The sequence below is a fragment of the Thermobia domestica genome, chromosome 16, assembly GCF_964235325.1.
Source record: "Thermobia domestica chromosome 16, izTheDome1.hap1.1, whole genome shotgun sequence".
Taxonomy (NCBI): Eukaryota; Metazoa; Arthropoda; class Insecta; order Zygentoma; family Lepismatidae; genus Thermobia; species Thermobia domestica.
This window is the reverse complement of record NC_137469.1, coordinates 69,508,554-69,525,409: the sequence shown is the minus strand read 5'-3', so window position 1 is coordinate 69,525,409 and position 16,856 is coordinate 69,508,554. Positions and strand designations below refer to the sequence as shown.

Here is a 16,856-nt window from a genome sequence, read left to right as displayed (position 1 = left end):
TTTCCTCAACTTTCATGCATGTAAAATGTTGTGTAATTCTTTACTTTAGTGAAATAACATTTTTTAAAATACTGAAAACCCAATAAAACACGTAACACTGTTTTAGTAAGTAGCTATATATTTCACATTTTGATCTTTACTAAAATAAATGTTGATCAATATTTCAGAATTAAACTTATTTATACAACACTCAAAAAACTTATGTATGCTACCTAGCGTAAGGACAAAAGTCTTCAAAAAATCAAATAACATCACAGTTACTTTTCGTAATAAAAATGAATGTTCGTACAGTAATATGTTGAATGTATTTCAAATGTAATATATGTATAATAAATAGAAGTACACAGAACTTTTCATATGGGTGTGTGTGAAAGTAATTAAAGCCAATCTACCCTTTTATTATATTGGTTTTATTGGGTTTTCATTATTTTTTTTTAAAAAAAAAGTTATTTCAGCAAATTGAAAAATTACAGATAACATTTTAGAATATATGACAGTTGAAGTGAAAAATAATAATTCAGGGTGTGCACTGGTACATCGAATATATACTCCTATGATTCTGTTCCTTGTATTTTTTCCATCTCGTCAGAATTTTCCTTGGATTTTGACAGCTTGGATTTTGTCTCCGCCTTCGATATTACAGCCATTATAGACATGAGTTCTAATCTGCATAAAAAGAGCTAGGAGTTAAGCATTTCGGTGCTGCATTTCCCTAAGAGATCCCTCTCCGCATAAAATTTCTTCTCCAAAGATTAGGCAGAACGGGAATTAGGCAGAGACAGGGTAAATGTATAAACATAGTTCTTGAGATATTTTTCCTCCCAGACGAACAGATACACATGGAGAGACAGAGTAAATATATATGTGTTTCTTGTACAAAAAAGATTTTATATTTCTGTAAACGTAACTGGCCATTTGTATATAAATCTGCTTTGTATCAATGTATATAAAATTTTTCGTGTAGCATCATGTAGCTAAAGACATTCAAATAGAAAAAAGAAAAAGGAAGAAAGCGCTGTCAATATTTCGGCATTTTCGCTAATTCGACACCCCAGTGTGCGAGAAATAGCTGGTATAGTAACATTGTGTTAAGTATGACATCACTGCTGAGACATTTCTCTAACTTTCTGTTAGCTTGTTCAGTCATGAAACCAATGTTCGCATCACTTTTAAACGGGCGTTTTCCAGTGATTTCTTCTAGCCGCGTTGAGTGAGGTATCTCCTTGGTAGGATGTTTGACGGACATATAATATGAAGTCGTTGGTTTGTGAAATTTCTTGTCAGTGGCACAATGCTGAAATATGAGTCCCATGGTTATCGACTAACAACATTTTCTAATGAGCTCCTCAGGAGCACTGTGGAAAGTGACATTCCAAACAGTGTTCGCGCAATTGCAGACAAGCATACACCGTACCGCTATCATCCAATTGCTCCGCGCCAGAGTTCATGAGTGGACATCGGATTTTTATGCAAATGCATATTTCGTTTCTTCATATTCAACCTATCTACAAGTTTTTAATTTCAGATTTTCAATACACTTAAATGTCTATGCTACAGAATGACGTTTTGCATGGGAGGATGGAAGAATGTCTAGCTTATGGAGGAAATGTTAGTAACTGATCAACAGAGCAAAGACATTTAAGATTGTAATTACTTTAAGATAAATCTGATAATGACAAAGACTCATTGCAATATTGTATTGACATCAATTCAGAAACAAGAGACGCAAGGAATGGTAGGTGAGGATGCTTAGCTCAAGCAAATGAAGTTCAGCAGAGCGCCAGTCAATTTTTGGTAAATCCGGACGCACTGTGAAAAAGAAATCGATGGATGTTCTTGCCAGAAACTCCGCCGACAAAACAATTGAAGCCATGGGAAAAGTACTTTCAAGTTTAGATTTCAACTTACCAGAAAATATAGAAACTAAACTTGCTTCTCTATATAAATATTATGGAATAAGGTATGTCGATGTTGAGAAGTAATTTTTTTGGCTTTAACTGTCACAAACTGATAGCAAAAAGTTTAGAGAAGCATCTCGTGATATACTTTAAAGCTAATTACGGTAGGGAGTAAATTCTTAAAAACGAAAACCTTCTTTTTCTTCTTTTTCTTCTTCTTCTTTTTGTACAGTGGAAACTTAAAAAGGCATTCTAAAATACAACTAAAATGTGAAGGAAATCTAGAGATCGTGTTCTCGTATCACTGCTTATTTTTATGTCATAACTTGTGGGTTTAAAAAGTTATGAGTATACGAATTGGTACTGTCATAATAATAAATTCTGAAGAGTTCCTCATAGGTAAAGGACAGTTTCACCTATAAAATTTTGTCACAACTTTGCTGCATGTCTGAAAATGCTCTCTTTTATTGCATTGTTAGTGCATATTAAGTGCATATTTTAACACATTTAACCGCATAGTTGCGTCATATTTCATGAATTTAAGTGCATAAAAGTCCGATGTGTACTCATGAGTACTACATGAGTTCATTCTGACCAACAAGAATTGCTACGGAATAACTGCGAAGGCTTTCTAGTGGGATTTTCACTTCTGGAAAAATCGATCTTCAGCGTCAATCGTAAACTTAATGGTTGATTCCTGATCTACTCGAGGAAAGTTTCCGAAACCACAGAAGGTGCTGTTTCTACTAGGTTAGTGTTTTTCATGAAATCTTTCTCCGTCGAGGCAAAACCATCACTGTGGATTGTTATGGTACTGAACTCTATGAAATGCACCGCAAATTGTTTTTAGCACGTTGTTGTATATTAGTAATTTTTTGTCGTTCGCCCTGCCCCAGTGGCGGCGCTAGGTTCGTAATAGTAGGGGTGCAAGAGGGGAGACAAGAAAAATTTTAGAAAGGCGAGGCAATCACACTTGTTTTATTTTGAATATTATTATTATCGGTTGTGCGTATTATTACTATCAGTTGTACATAGAAAAATGAGGGACGAAGGATGGGCGAGAAAAAATATTGGGTTGGCGGTCGCCCCTCCTCGTCCCTCTGTAGCACCGCCAATGCCCTCCCCCCTCCGGTGATACAGGCAAAACGTGCTTCAAAAGCATGGTGAAATTGAAAACTCAGAATCTTTCTTTCACCATCACCCCCCAGGAGTCCGTCCAGAATCCGCCTCTGCTATTATGTAGAGAACGTTCTTTAGCAAATAGTGTTCCAGTGCAACCCCCTCACATTTCTGTTCTGTCCGTTGTCCCCCACCCCTGGACAAAATTTTCTGGGAGAAAGCCTGATTGGGGTGAATCTATCTAGGTTTTTAAGATTCCATAATCAATTTTTTATGCTCTTGTTCTTCAAAATACTCTTAATGACCACAATTTCAGCCTACGGTATTCTAGGGGAAGGGAAAACAATGTTCTACGGGCCTGCCCCCTATTGCGTCCTTGACTGTACGTGCATTCTTATATTCCTTAGGTGCTGAAAAGGGACATTAAACAACAAACAAATGATCGCGGAACATATTATTATTGAAGATCGAAATACTGTACAATCAAGCAAAAATTTGATAATCTTTGATCTTCTTCCTGGCAACACTGATGCGTAAACAAGTGAACGGAACTTAGCAAGCAGATGAAAACGTATAGTATAGTAGTGTAGTAGCACTTGAAAATGATTCATCTCGATTTTTTTGTTTTTGTAATTTTATCTCATGCCTCCCTGTATATTTTTTCTATAAGTTGTATGTAATGTTGATATTGATACTTCGCTATGTATCAAGTAATAATGAATAAATAAATTAAAAAGAATTTGTGTCTATCTACACACACACACACACACACATATATATATATATATATATATATATATATATATATATATATATATATATATATATATATATATATATATATATATATATTAATACTGAATGGTGAAATGTTGCTTGTTTAGGGTGGATCACAGACCGACCGACTGTGCTCTGCTATGTTTCGATTCGCGCGTTTTCGGGGAGTTTGATGTGCGACGGCGAGCGAGCGCGGGGGCATGGATTGTAGAAAACGATCGAAGTCGTCTGCTCGCCTCGTGCTGCTGGTTGAAAAAGGAGGGAGAAAAAAAAGAGTAGGAGCGCGCACGAATGAGAGTGAGAGAGGAAGGGGGCGAAACTCGCACAGTAAGCTTCTCCACCCTCCAAAACAGTTTCGACTCGTCCAATCAGGCAATTCCGTGCCTCCAGTCTTACTGAGTCAGCCACGAGACACCACAGACGGTGGCAGCGGTAGTCGACGTCCGCGGGAAAGGCCTAGCAGTGCCGAATCGTGTCACATTACAACAAAACCTACCTATACCTGACCAACCTTATTTACCTTGGTTGCTTGGTGCTAAGTTGGTTGAGGTATCGCGTTCGAAACCCGACTGAAAAAGAAAAAAAAGTAAATAAACACAATGCTTGAAACAGTTCCCTTCCTCATGTGATTACATCAAAGTAAACCAGAGAAAAGATCGATCTTGTAATTTTTTTAAAATTATAAAAAAAATATATATTGATTTACTTTATGTGCTTTAGTGTGTTTTCTTATGTGCGTGTGGAGAAAAAACTTGCTAGTGCAAATTTATATGTGATTTGATACAGTCTTATTGGTGGTCTCTCAAAAATAAATAAAAAAAATACATAATTTACTGTACTTACATACAGAATAAATAAAAGAATATCTCTGTTCTTTCGGTAACAGTAAAACTAATTTAAAAAGTGCGTGCGAATTGTGTGTTTTGTGCATAAGACATTAAACAAGTTCTTGTTTTCTGTAGTGTGAAGGAAGATATAAAGGTTTACCGTGTGTTGTGACCTTTTTTCAATACAATTTTTATTTTCCTTTTGCGTTTTTCGTGGTTTTAAGTGAGTGATTAATTTTTTTTTTCTGTGTACGAGTTGGATTTTTTCTTCACGTCGTAAAAATGGCTGTTTTTACTCCAGTGTCCACTGCTCTAATAAGCACGGTGTGGTTTGCTGTTATTTTATTAGTGGTTAGCACCCCACCTGCGGCTCCAAAGACGCAGTTTGAAGCTGCATTTCAAGGTAAAGTACAGATATATTCATTGTTTATTGACAAACGTGAGATTTTTGATGTAAGTAACGATATGCCGGGCATCTTTCTTACTGGAGAGTTAGCGGATAGTAAGATGTGGGCGGAACAGCGAGAGAGGGCATGACCAATCGTGTCGTCTGTCAACATCATCACATAGACAGGCAAAGCCGTACACCAGGGTGGCGCTAGAATGACACAAAAATGAGGTTATTGTCCTTCCTCAAAACTTTTGATTTGTTTAAAATATTGTTATCCCCAGTCCACAATGAAATTTCTCGAAAATAGGGAAGGTGGGAATTCAATAATAAAAAGTTTTCAAAGAGAACCAGTATTTATTGTAAGTTCTTCGCATAATTTAGAAGAGCTGAGAAAATTTGTGAGTCCATGCCCCATGATTCTGCTCCCTGCAGCTCATTATTCACTTTATAGGATTTCCTCGTTTTAAATTATTTTTATTAGTTATGGCAAACGGATTGCATCCCGTAATTTCATTAATGTATTTATACGCGAAGTTGATTGTGAATGATGCCACTTCACTATGTAACGTACAGCATAAGTTTTTGACACTTTCTCTACATTTTAGAGTGAGAGCAGAAAAACGCCAAAATGGTCAGCATGGTCTCCTGATTTCAATCCTATGGACTTTGTCACATAAAGAAGTTTGAAATTTGAGTTGCATGCTGTGAAAAAAAAAAAAAAAAAACTCTGTATCTGAATCATCTTCGAGAGAGAATACAATTGCAATAACTCGTGTAAATCCTTACATTTGAAGATGAATGAAGGAAATATAGCGGAACGTTTGGTGAAGAAGTTATTTAGCATGGTAGTGGAAAATAGAGTTTGCTGTTCTGTCAATACTTCCAAACACTGAAGATTGCTCTGAAATCCTGTATTTCTTTTTGTTCTTTGTAGTAAAGTAGCCTAATGGCTAATGAAGAACTCGGTGGCTAAGTAGTGAAGCTATAGTATAAAGGGTTACTTCTTCGATCTCAGTTAATATGAGGTTGTGGTTACGGATGGCCACATTTTTTCGAAAAATACTTTTTCGAAAAATGGCTTTTTCGAAAACGAAAAACGAAAAATTTTTCGAAAAACGAAAATTTTTTCGAAAAAGCGAAAAACGAAAAAAACGAAAAATGAAATTTCCGAAAATCGAAAAACAGATTTTTCGAAAAAGGCCATCCCTAGTTGTGGTATGCAGCTTGAGACCTTGCATTTTAAAAACTTATCCAGTTTCCTCCTTGTAGCTTTTATTCCACGAATTCTTTTATCATTGCATTTTTCATCCGCATCTTTTAGCTTAGAGCACTTCACGGTGGTACGTTCGTTTTTCTGATTGCTTCCTCTATTTGATTTTTTTCTTTTTCAATGTATTGTTCAGGGTCCTTACATATCAATTTTCGAAAAAAATTGCAGATCACAACACAATGCAAAAGATACATCAAGCAATTATAAATGTTACGTAAATTTTCATAAACGAACATGCAAATTTTGCATTGTGTTGCTGTAAACTTGTACAAAATAGGGCCCTAGTTTTTTTATTTTATTTTTGGTGAGAGTTGAAAAAAGAAATCGGAATTGACTCGATATGTAGCTGGGCCCAAGTCAAGAGATTGCTTGAAAATACATATAACTAATTGTTGAGTCAAGAAAATTAATGGACTGTAAGTAGATAAAGTGTGGGGAATCAATGCACTGGTCACGTAAAACCCAGTTGAACGTGCGCCATCTTGCCGGTCAGAGTTCATTACAAACTGACGTTAAATTTATTTTTCAGTGACATAAAATGACATTGGATTATTATTATTATTAATAATAATAATGAAAAGACATGAAATTGTCGTTTAATGTCTCACGTCATGCTCTTTAGGCTAAAAGAAGACTGGCGATTAACGAAAGTACATGTTATGAAATTATTTGTGGAATGAAAATGTGAAAGGAAACGGGAGGACAACAGACTTATAAGGTCTGGGATCGAACCAGAGACCTTTTGCACCAGAGATGAGGGTTCTATCACTGAGCTTCTGTGTCTCCTTCGGGCTTCAATTCGTGTAACGTAGTACAGTTTGTTAATCAATTTATATTTTCCGGTCTCAAGATCAGAATACGAAAACGTTTGGATATTTTTGTGGTGAAGATGGGTTTAAAGAAAAGCAATTATTTTTTTTTTACTTTCACGGAATGAACAGTATACAACGTGCAACACAGTATAATAGTTTGGATTGTCTAACTGGAAAGGCTTCAAACATACTTTACATTTTTTTAAACCTCCAGGACGTGTGACCCCTCTCAATTCAACTTAAATTCAAAAATTGAGAAAAAGTGGCTTCGAACGCGATTAGATCAGATGAAAATCTGCCTGTGCACAAAAATTGGTGCCACTACGTGACTCTTTTGTATGCGGACATATTATAAAACACACGTTATTTTATATATTAATAAGGATTAGTGTTGCCACGAGACGAGACGAGATTTTAAGTTGTCTCGTGTCGTGCAAAGCATGTCTCGTCTCGAAAAGATTGTTCGTCTCGTGTCGTGTCCCATCTCGAATGGTTTCGTCTCGTTTACGAGATGAGACGAGACATGACAAATGTCTCGTCTTATTGCAACACTAGAGCGACTGAGGCCCACAAAAGAGCTGTTATACCAAGTGGTTAAAATTGCAAGTTTTAACCAAGTTTGGTTTGGTTAACAGAGCACAACACACAACACGACTGCAATCTTCCAACAACGACTGCTTAGTTTCGACTGAACCAGTAATGAATTACTACGACAGGAACATTTATTAATACCGTCGGTACAGTCGAAAGGCAAGCCTTCCCCACTTATTCTGAAATCCATTTTTCAGAACCTCTTATGCTACTTCAACAAATAAGGAGGCTTATCTGACTTTCGGATTTCAAAAATGACTTAAGTTCGAATAACATTATAAAAAAAACTAAATGTTACAGGCAAAACAGTATCCTTTCTAAAATTGGTGCCGAAAAAGGCTGACGTTTCTATTTTTGTTCGGAACGAGAAAGATCATGAAACAATGGTTAGTTACTGATAAAACAGCCATTAAGGGAACTTGTACTTCTATAACTGGATTTTTGTTCGGAACGAGAAAGATCATGAAACAATGGTTAGTTATTGATAAAACAGCCATTAAGGGAACTTGTACTTCTATAACTGGATTTTTATACATACAGTAGATATCCCCACCAGCCCCCGGAATGAAATGTGCTGAAACACTGATCTCGATGAATGCTTTAACACTGTACTTGAATTTGGAGCACTATCACAAAATAATTAACTTGAATCGATTGAAAAAATGGAAATGAAAGCTGTTTGTAAGAATCATTTTTTAAAAAATAACTTTAGGTATTCCATGTTCTTTGTAGGATAGTTCTCATTTGAAATAAACACTGCTATACATTTTGAAGGCAAATAATTTATTCCGAGTCGAGACACGAGACGAGACGAGACATTTCACGAGACGTCTCATCTCGAAAACGAGACGAGACAAATAGTCTGTCTCGTTTCGTGTCTCGCCTCAGAGGATTTTGTCTCTTCTCGTGGCAACACTAGTGAGGATAAGAATTTGATAACACGATTATAGGATTCCGATCAGAGTTAAAACTGGAAATCTTAGATTTTCACCATTTCCGTTTTGAATAGGGAGACAAAGGTTAACACAGAACTTACTCTTGGAATGCTGAGTCTATGTCAAAATGCCATTTCTCAGCATCTCTTAACCGTTTTTGTTGTATAGAGATCAACATTGAAACCGGAAGTAGTAGTAAATTTCTAACTCTTCCGGTTTCAGTAAAGATTTGTGGGTGAAGATATAATATGTTTTTGGAACACTGAATCGATTTTTAAAAAACAGCTTCTCTCTATCTCGTACCGTTCTTATCTATGGGGGATCAAGATGAAAATCGGAAAGGGTTGATTTGTACCACTTTCAGTTTGAATAGAAAGTTAATTGAGGAAGTGGAGCCTATTTTGGGGGCACTGAATCGATTCCAGACAACCGCTTCTCGCTCTCTTACTGTTTTTTGCCCTGATGTCTTTTGCTATACCGTTTGGCATAGCCTTTTATAACACTTCCCATAAGTTTGCACTTCGGAGTAGCTACAGAAAGAGGAATTTTTAAAAAAATGAAAAAAAGCTATAGAAATCGTCAACTTGAAGGAGATGATATTGATTTTCCTCAATATTAAGACTTTAGATTGAAAGTATTAGGGATGCGCTCGAGTCGAGTCGAGACAGAATTTTTCAGACAAAATTCGAGTCGAGACACAGCTCTTCCAATAGAAAAATATATATTTTTCGAGTCGAGACATAACTTTTACAGCACATTTTCGAGACGAGACAGTCACAAATCTTGTCTCGTGCGCATCCCTAGAAAGTATTAGCCCAAAAATGCTGCTGTGCTAACATTTGATGAAGACGAAATTACAAATTTACCACGGAGATTGCACTTAAATGAAAGAGATACATTCGTGGTTTGCTCAAGACTATCTAGAGGTAAATATAAATTCCTGGACATATTATTTTCTCCAAAGCAGATTTTGGGTAAGCTATTATGTAATTGCAATATCTTTTTAGCAAATGTAAAAGGGGTTCCCTCAGATGAGTCTTATAGTAGCATCATTATCTAGGTCATGTATGCTTGTACGGATAACTTCTGGACTGATATTTGTCAGGATAGTAGGGTCTCCTCTCACAAAGTATGTAACCCTAGCAAATATGTGGACTCATGGATGATCCGAGGTCATTAATCTGCAGTTGAATAATAAAAGCAAGAAGCGACCGATTGACAACGGGATATGTAGGAGCAGGGGTGCCCATTGGAGGGTTTTAGGGCGTAGGTTCCATGCCCATGAGAATATTTGGAGGGGGGAAATTTTGACTGAAAATTATACAATCAAACTGAATAATGGTAAATTTAGGAGAGAGAAAGGTACATTTGGGGAGGAAGAATTGTAAATCTGGGGGGACGGAATAGTAATTTTGAGAACAGAACGGTAATTTGAGGGTGGGAGTGACAATCGTAAATTTGGCAGGGGACGCTAAATTCGGGGGAGAATGGTAAATTCGGGAGACGGAATAGTAATTTTGGGGACTGAACGATAATTCGGAGGGGTGGAAGCGAAATCTATAAATTTGGCGGAGGAGTAGTAAATTTGGGGGAAAATGGCAAATTCGGGGGATGGAATAGTAATTTTGGGGACAGAACGATAAGTTCGGGGGTAAGAATCGTAAATTTGCTAGAGGAATGGCAAATTTGAGGATCAGAATAGTAATTTGGGGGACAGAATGGTGATTTGGGTGGGTGGGATCATTAAGAATCGTAAATTTGGCGGAGGAATGGTAAATTTGGTGGACGGAATAGTAATTTTGGGGACAGAACAATACGTTGGGGGGGATGTGAATCGTAAATTTGGGAGAGGAATGGTAAATTTCGGGAGAATGGAAAATTTGGGATACGTAATGGTAATTTTGGGGACAGAATGATAATTCGGAGGAATGGAAGTGAGAATTATAAATTTGGCGGAGGAGTAGTAAATTTGGAGAAGAATGGCAAATTCGGGGGACGGAATAGTAATTTTGGGGACAGAACGATAAGTTTGGGGGGCAAGAATCGTAAATTTGCCAGAGGAATGGTAAGTTTGGGAGACAGAATGGTGATTTGGGGTAGGTGGAATCATTGAGAATCTTAAAATTGGCGGAGGAACGGTAAATTTGGTGGACGGAATAGTAATTTTGGGGACAGAACGATAAGTTGGGGGGATGTGAATCGTAAATTTGACAGAGGAATGGTAAATTTGCGGGAGAATGGAAAATTTGGGATATGGAATAGTAATTTTGGGACAGAACGGTAATTCGGAGGAGTGGAAGTGAGAACCGTAAATTTGGCGGAAGAATGGTAAATTTGTGGGAGAATGGTAAATTTGTGGGAGAATGGCAAATTGTGGGAACAGAATAGTAATTTTGGGGACAGAACGAAAATTTGAAGGAGTAGAAGTGTGAATAGTAAATTTGGCGGAGGAACAATAAATTTTGGGGAGAATTGAAAACTTGGGGGACGGAATAGTAATTCTGGGGGACAGAATGATAATTTAGGGTGAGGAGTGAGAATCGTAAATTCGGCGGAGAAATGGTAACTTTGAGGGATGGAACAGTAACTTTGGGGACAGAGCGCTAATTTGGGTGGGAAAAATAAATTTGGCGGAGGAATAATAAGGAGAATGGCAAATTTTGGGAGAGAATGGCAAATTTGAAGAGTTATGCCCAAGCTTTTAGGTAAATAGGCACCCCCTTGTCGGAGGATGATGTACAAATTGCTGTAATAACAAATTCGTGGTGAGTACGTATATTCAGTTTTTCTTTATTTTTTCAGAAAAGCAAGCATATGTGGAAACTATACAAAAGCTCGTTAGAGAGAAGTCAGTCATTTTTGTTTCTTAATAATAATAATAATAATAATAATAATAATAATAATAATAATAATAATAATAATAATAATAATAATAATAATAATAATAAAGACATTAAGGAATTGAATAGAAGTAGCATGCATTACCGAGCACTACCAAGGTCATAGTTTTCGAGGTAGAAATGTACAGGGTGTCCAATATACAATGCGACCCTGAATTTGGGATAGTAGAATTTTTGAACCTGAAGTGATACACAAATAATGCTTATACCAAAATGAAGCCTTGTTCATGCATATATTTTTAAACTAGGAAGCAACGATTGAAGTATACTAGGAACCACACAGTGTTGTCAGATGTAACTGAAGGTGTAAATCAATTTATTTTTGCAAAACATGTAAATTGACTCATAGCTCATACGTATGGATGTTCTGTCGTTAATTTTCAGTTTGTTTAGTTGGAGTAGCTTGGAAACTATGGAGCAGAAAAAATAATTTTTCATTTCCAGCAATAACTAATCGAATGAGGACTCTGTAAAGGAGAACTAGGGAAATCGTAGTTTTCATAAATTAACACTCTGAATTGGCAACTTTGCTTGTGTTTCAGTACATCAAAAGGTGTGTTAAGGATCTGTCTACATTATGCAATTTCTGAAAACAATGAAAAACAAACTTTGAAATTATTATGATAAAACGTTTACTTATATGCACCCGGCAATACTGCTACTATCAGAAATGAGTTACCAGCTCTATAGTGGATGCTGGGAGTGTCCTGGTTCACACGTTTCACCAGGTTGGCAGCAACTTTACGAAGATTAGAAGTGTTAATGTTCTCATTGGCATTGCAAATGTTCGTTTCCAGTTCTTGAATACTTCGAGAATTGTTCTTGTATACTTCTTGCTTTAAATAGCCCCATAGAAATTAATAGCAGTGTTGCCAGGTGCATGTAAGTAAAAATTTTATCATGATAATTTCAAAGTTTGTTTTTCATTGTTTTCAGGAATTCCATAATGTAGACATATCCTTAACACACCATTTGATGCACTGAAACATCAGCAGGGTTGCCAATTCAGAGTGTTAATTTATGAAAACTACGATTTCTCTAGTTCCCCCTTACAGAGGCCTCATCCGATTAGTTATCGGGGAAAATGAAAAATTCTTTTTTCTGCTCCATATTTTGCAAGCTACTCCAACTAAACAAACTGAAAATTAATGACAGAACATCCATACGTATGAGTTATGAGTCAATTTACATGTTTTGCAAAAATAAATTGATTTACACCTTCAGTTACATCTGACAACACTGTGTGGTTCCTAGTATACTTCAATCGTTGCTTCCTAGTTTAAAAATATATGCATGAACAAGGCTTCATTTTGGTATAACCATTATTTGTGTATCACTTCATATTCAAAAGTTCTACTATCCCAAACTCCGGGCTGCATTGTATATTGGACACCCTGTAGTTTTATTTTTTAACACGAGAAAGAGAGCAAACTGATTGGGAAAATAAAAACGGCAATCAATAAGATTACGTAAAACTTTCCTTTTCATTCGAAAAGATGATGTTTTTTAACGCTAGTTTCTTTCTTTTTTGTTACCCCTTTTCCCCTCGCACCCTGTCCGTATTCAATGTCTCCATCTGAATCGATATTACGTGCTTTTTACTCCCTCGTTTTTGTTTCTTCTGTTGGTGTGGCCTCAAGGGCTGAGTGGAAGAGGTCGAGAGTTATACCAGAAGTTAGACCATTGCTGTATATACGCACGAAAAAGGAGAAACTTGAAAATATACCTCCGTACTGGATACTCATACTAGTGTTTGCAAAGTTAAAATAAAGGCAGACGATCAATACAGCTGCTTAACAGAAGAAGGCGGACTTCTCCTACGTCAAGTAACCACAAAACTGTTTTATGTGCATTTGTAATCGCTCTTACAGTAGCTAAGAAGAACTATAAGATGGATAGGCTACTGTATTGACGTCAATGCATGTATGAAAACACCGATATGTCTTCTTATAACATCGACTCGTGAATTGTATGGCGTGTTGACTGTAAATAGAATACAACAAAAATTTTCTCTCATATAATTATACACTGCAGCTTATCAGAGCTGCAACTAAGGGGGACGGCGGCGCGGCATGCCCTGGGCGCGTGATTGGAGGGGCAACAAGATGGGCAATATATACAGTAGGCCTATAATTGGGGCGGCGAATTCCGTGTTTGCTCCGGATGACAGACATAAACCCTAGTTGCGGGCCTCCAGCTTATTTACTGTGTAATATTGCTGTTGTAGAGCCTTCATCTCTGGTGCATGAGGTCCCTGGTTCGATTTCACCTCGCACTAAGTGAGCTTTGCGGTGGATTTTCTAGAGATTCTCTTGTTTTCTTCCACTTTCTGCATTTTGCTATTTCATTCATTATCATCATCATCACGGTATAACGATAACATTTATAAATATGTATAAGTTGATATGGACAACAGTATGATATCATTTTTCTGTATGGCCAGACCTGAACATTTAACTTGTTAAGTTTTGTGGCCAGACATGTATAAACATGTTTTTCTAAACAGTTCTGATATAATACGTATACTAAAGTAGCCATTAATATAGTGGTTGTATTCTCAATTATAAAGAAGTAATTTTATGGAAAATAAAAAGGTAAATGAAGAAAAAATCCTCGGAAAATACATCAATTTAAATATATTTTATTTTGTGTGTTATTATTGAAACATTAGTGAGTAAACTACGTCAGGAGTAAAATTGACGGGGAACGCGGGACGACATCGTACCCCCACTTCCATAAAACATCTGTGGCGTCCTCCCACTTCGTAAAAAAATACAATGGGCAAAGATAGGCATTGGGGACGGCATGACGTCATGCGTCTCCCCACCTTTTCAGATTCACTTTTACCCCTGAACTACGTTTTAATTAGTTCCAGAAATTCTGAAATAACGTATTTAGGGGAAGACGTCATAATGGTAATCGTAGGACGATAAACTTAAAAATACTTGTATCGCTTTGAAAGTTTTATATATATATATATATTGGCTTTATAGGAGATCAGAGTACCGTTAACGTTACGAGACGAGAAATTGTCATGTTTATCAGCTCGCCTTTTATTTAACAATGTAATTTGAGATGAGAAATTTTGAGTCTCTTGGACAAGACTAGTTACACCCCATTGTTAGATTTCAAGCACAATTTAATGTTACATAATTAACGCTTTAAGAACAATGATTTGATAAACTGATTGTAAATACAATGCAAGAACGTTTATCAACTTTTGTAGATAACGGAAAACCATTGATCATTGGACACATGTATCTTTTCTTTTAACTGCTAATTATTGTATATTTAAAAATTATCGCAATGTAGTATTTGTATTTCCTGTTGCTAAGTACAACAGTCTACCAAGATTACCTCCGAAAGTAAAGTACATGAAATATATTTTTGAAGACGAGACAAGATCAAAAACGAAAATCGAAGCTAAATGAAAAAGAATCATGGGAAAATCGAGAGAAGACGAGATTTGTACAGCTCACAGATGACGAGAAGAACCCTAGCAGAAGTAGTGTGACGTAGGTATGGGATCGCCCACTTTTCACACAGGGGTTTCAAATGACACCACGGAATAGCACACATATAACTTTGCCCGGAGTGGCAGGCGACATCTAACAAGGGAACCTTCCGAAAATGATAGTTGCAGGGAAAGATGTGGCCTATGCCAATTGAAAGAGCTGTAACAGAGATGTTCATTCCCAAAAAATTAGCTGCCCATAGCAATAAGTTCAAGAAATATAAGGGGTGGAAGTTCGGGAAACAGCAAGGTTGGACAAGGGAAGAAAAGTGCAAATTCCGCAAAAAAAAAAAAAAAAAAAAAGGGGGGGGGGCACGGTAAAATACAATGCTGATAAGTGATGTATAGAAAGAGACTTGCCACAATAGGGAACAAAACAAATGAAGGCCACCAGTGGGGTTAACAGTGTTGCCAACTGCAATGAAAAGTACATGTTTTGCAAAGAGCGCTATGTGAAGTGACTGCAATATTCAGTGTCAACCTGCAATGTAGAACATAATATATGACGTGTATAATCAGTGGTACAATCTAACAACAGAAAATAGAAAAGGCAGAAGTACGAAAAATAGGGAAAAGACGAAGTTGGCCATACTGCGCCAGATTTGATCACGAGCTGTGCATATTAGAATGAACAAAACAAGAAGCACCAACTATGCAGGAAACCGACGTACCTAGAGACGAAAAGAAAAACGAGTTCCAAAGTTGGCAACACTGGCCATGAATATTCAGACAAGTCTAATATAGTTAGGCCACTCGCTTCACAAAAAGAAAATTCCGGCAACAGGCATCACTCGGAATGCATCAATGCTGGAGTGATTAAGGCAATGTCAAGTCGGGGAACATGAAATGGTAGTTTTGAGCCAACAACTGATAATAGAAGTAGTGAACATTATGTCATGGTTGGGTCGTATGTGGGAATATACAGGGTGTCCCAGCAAACTTTGTGACCTGAAAGATTAGCGAAACGAACAAAAATGTGACGGATCCAGTTGTGCAGGAATGTACCAATGTCAGGGGATGATAAAAATCTGTGAGAAGCAAGTGCCTTCAGGAGCCAACTTCAAACTTTCAAATGGCAACAGAGACCGAGTGGTACCTCTTTCGATAGATCATGGAATGTGCAACAACACCTATAGGAAACATTTGCTATATGAAGCATGGTTTTCAAAATGGCCGCCACAAATATATGTTGTGTCTTAACATGACATCGAACATTGCGATCTCAAATTGCTGCGAAGCGAAAGAGATGTTGCAAATCCAATTGCACAGGAATGTACTCATGTCGAGGGCCAAGAAAACTTTGTAAGAAGCAAGTCCCCAGGGTCCCCATCATAAGGCTCGAGGGGTCAACCCCAACATTTCAAATGGGAACATGGGGCAGATGATATTTCTCTGGATAGATGCAAGACCACCTATAAGAAATATTTGCTATATGAAGCACGGGTTTCAAAATGGCCGCCACAAATGCACGTTGTTCTTGTCACCGAGCAGATATTTTTGGCGGCCATATTGGAATCCTATATAGTAAATATTTCTGATATGCGTTGTTGCATATTCCAAGATTTATCGAAAGAAATATAACTCGACCTATAGTGCAATTTGAAATTTTGAAGTTGGCCCCTGCTACCCTATGATGGGGGACTTGGGGGCACTTGCGTCTCACAGAAGTTTGTCGCTCGCTGACATGCCGCCCTTTTTTGCGGAATTTGCACTTTTTCCCCCTTGTCCAACCTTGCTGTTTCCCGAACTTTCACCCCTTATATTTCTTGAACCTATTGCTATGGGCAGCTAATTTTTTGGGAATGAACATCTCTGTTACAGC

General features: G+C 37.1%; 1 long non-coding RNA gene across 1 annotated transcript in view; it reads left to right on the top strand.

Annotated features, from left to right (window-relative positions):
- The first annotated feature begins 4,117 nt into the window (after positions 1-4,117).
- LOC145672764 (uncharacterized) overlaps positions 4,118-16,856 on the top strand; it is a 133,523-nt gene continuing 120,784 nt past the window's right edge. The window contains exon 1 of the long non-coding RNA XR_014128642.1: positions 4,118-5,024. This is a non-coding gene — a long non-coding RNA (uncharacterized LOC145672764). The remainder of the gene's footprint in view (positions 5,025-16,856) is intronic.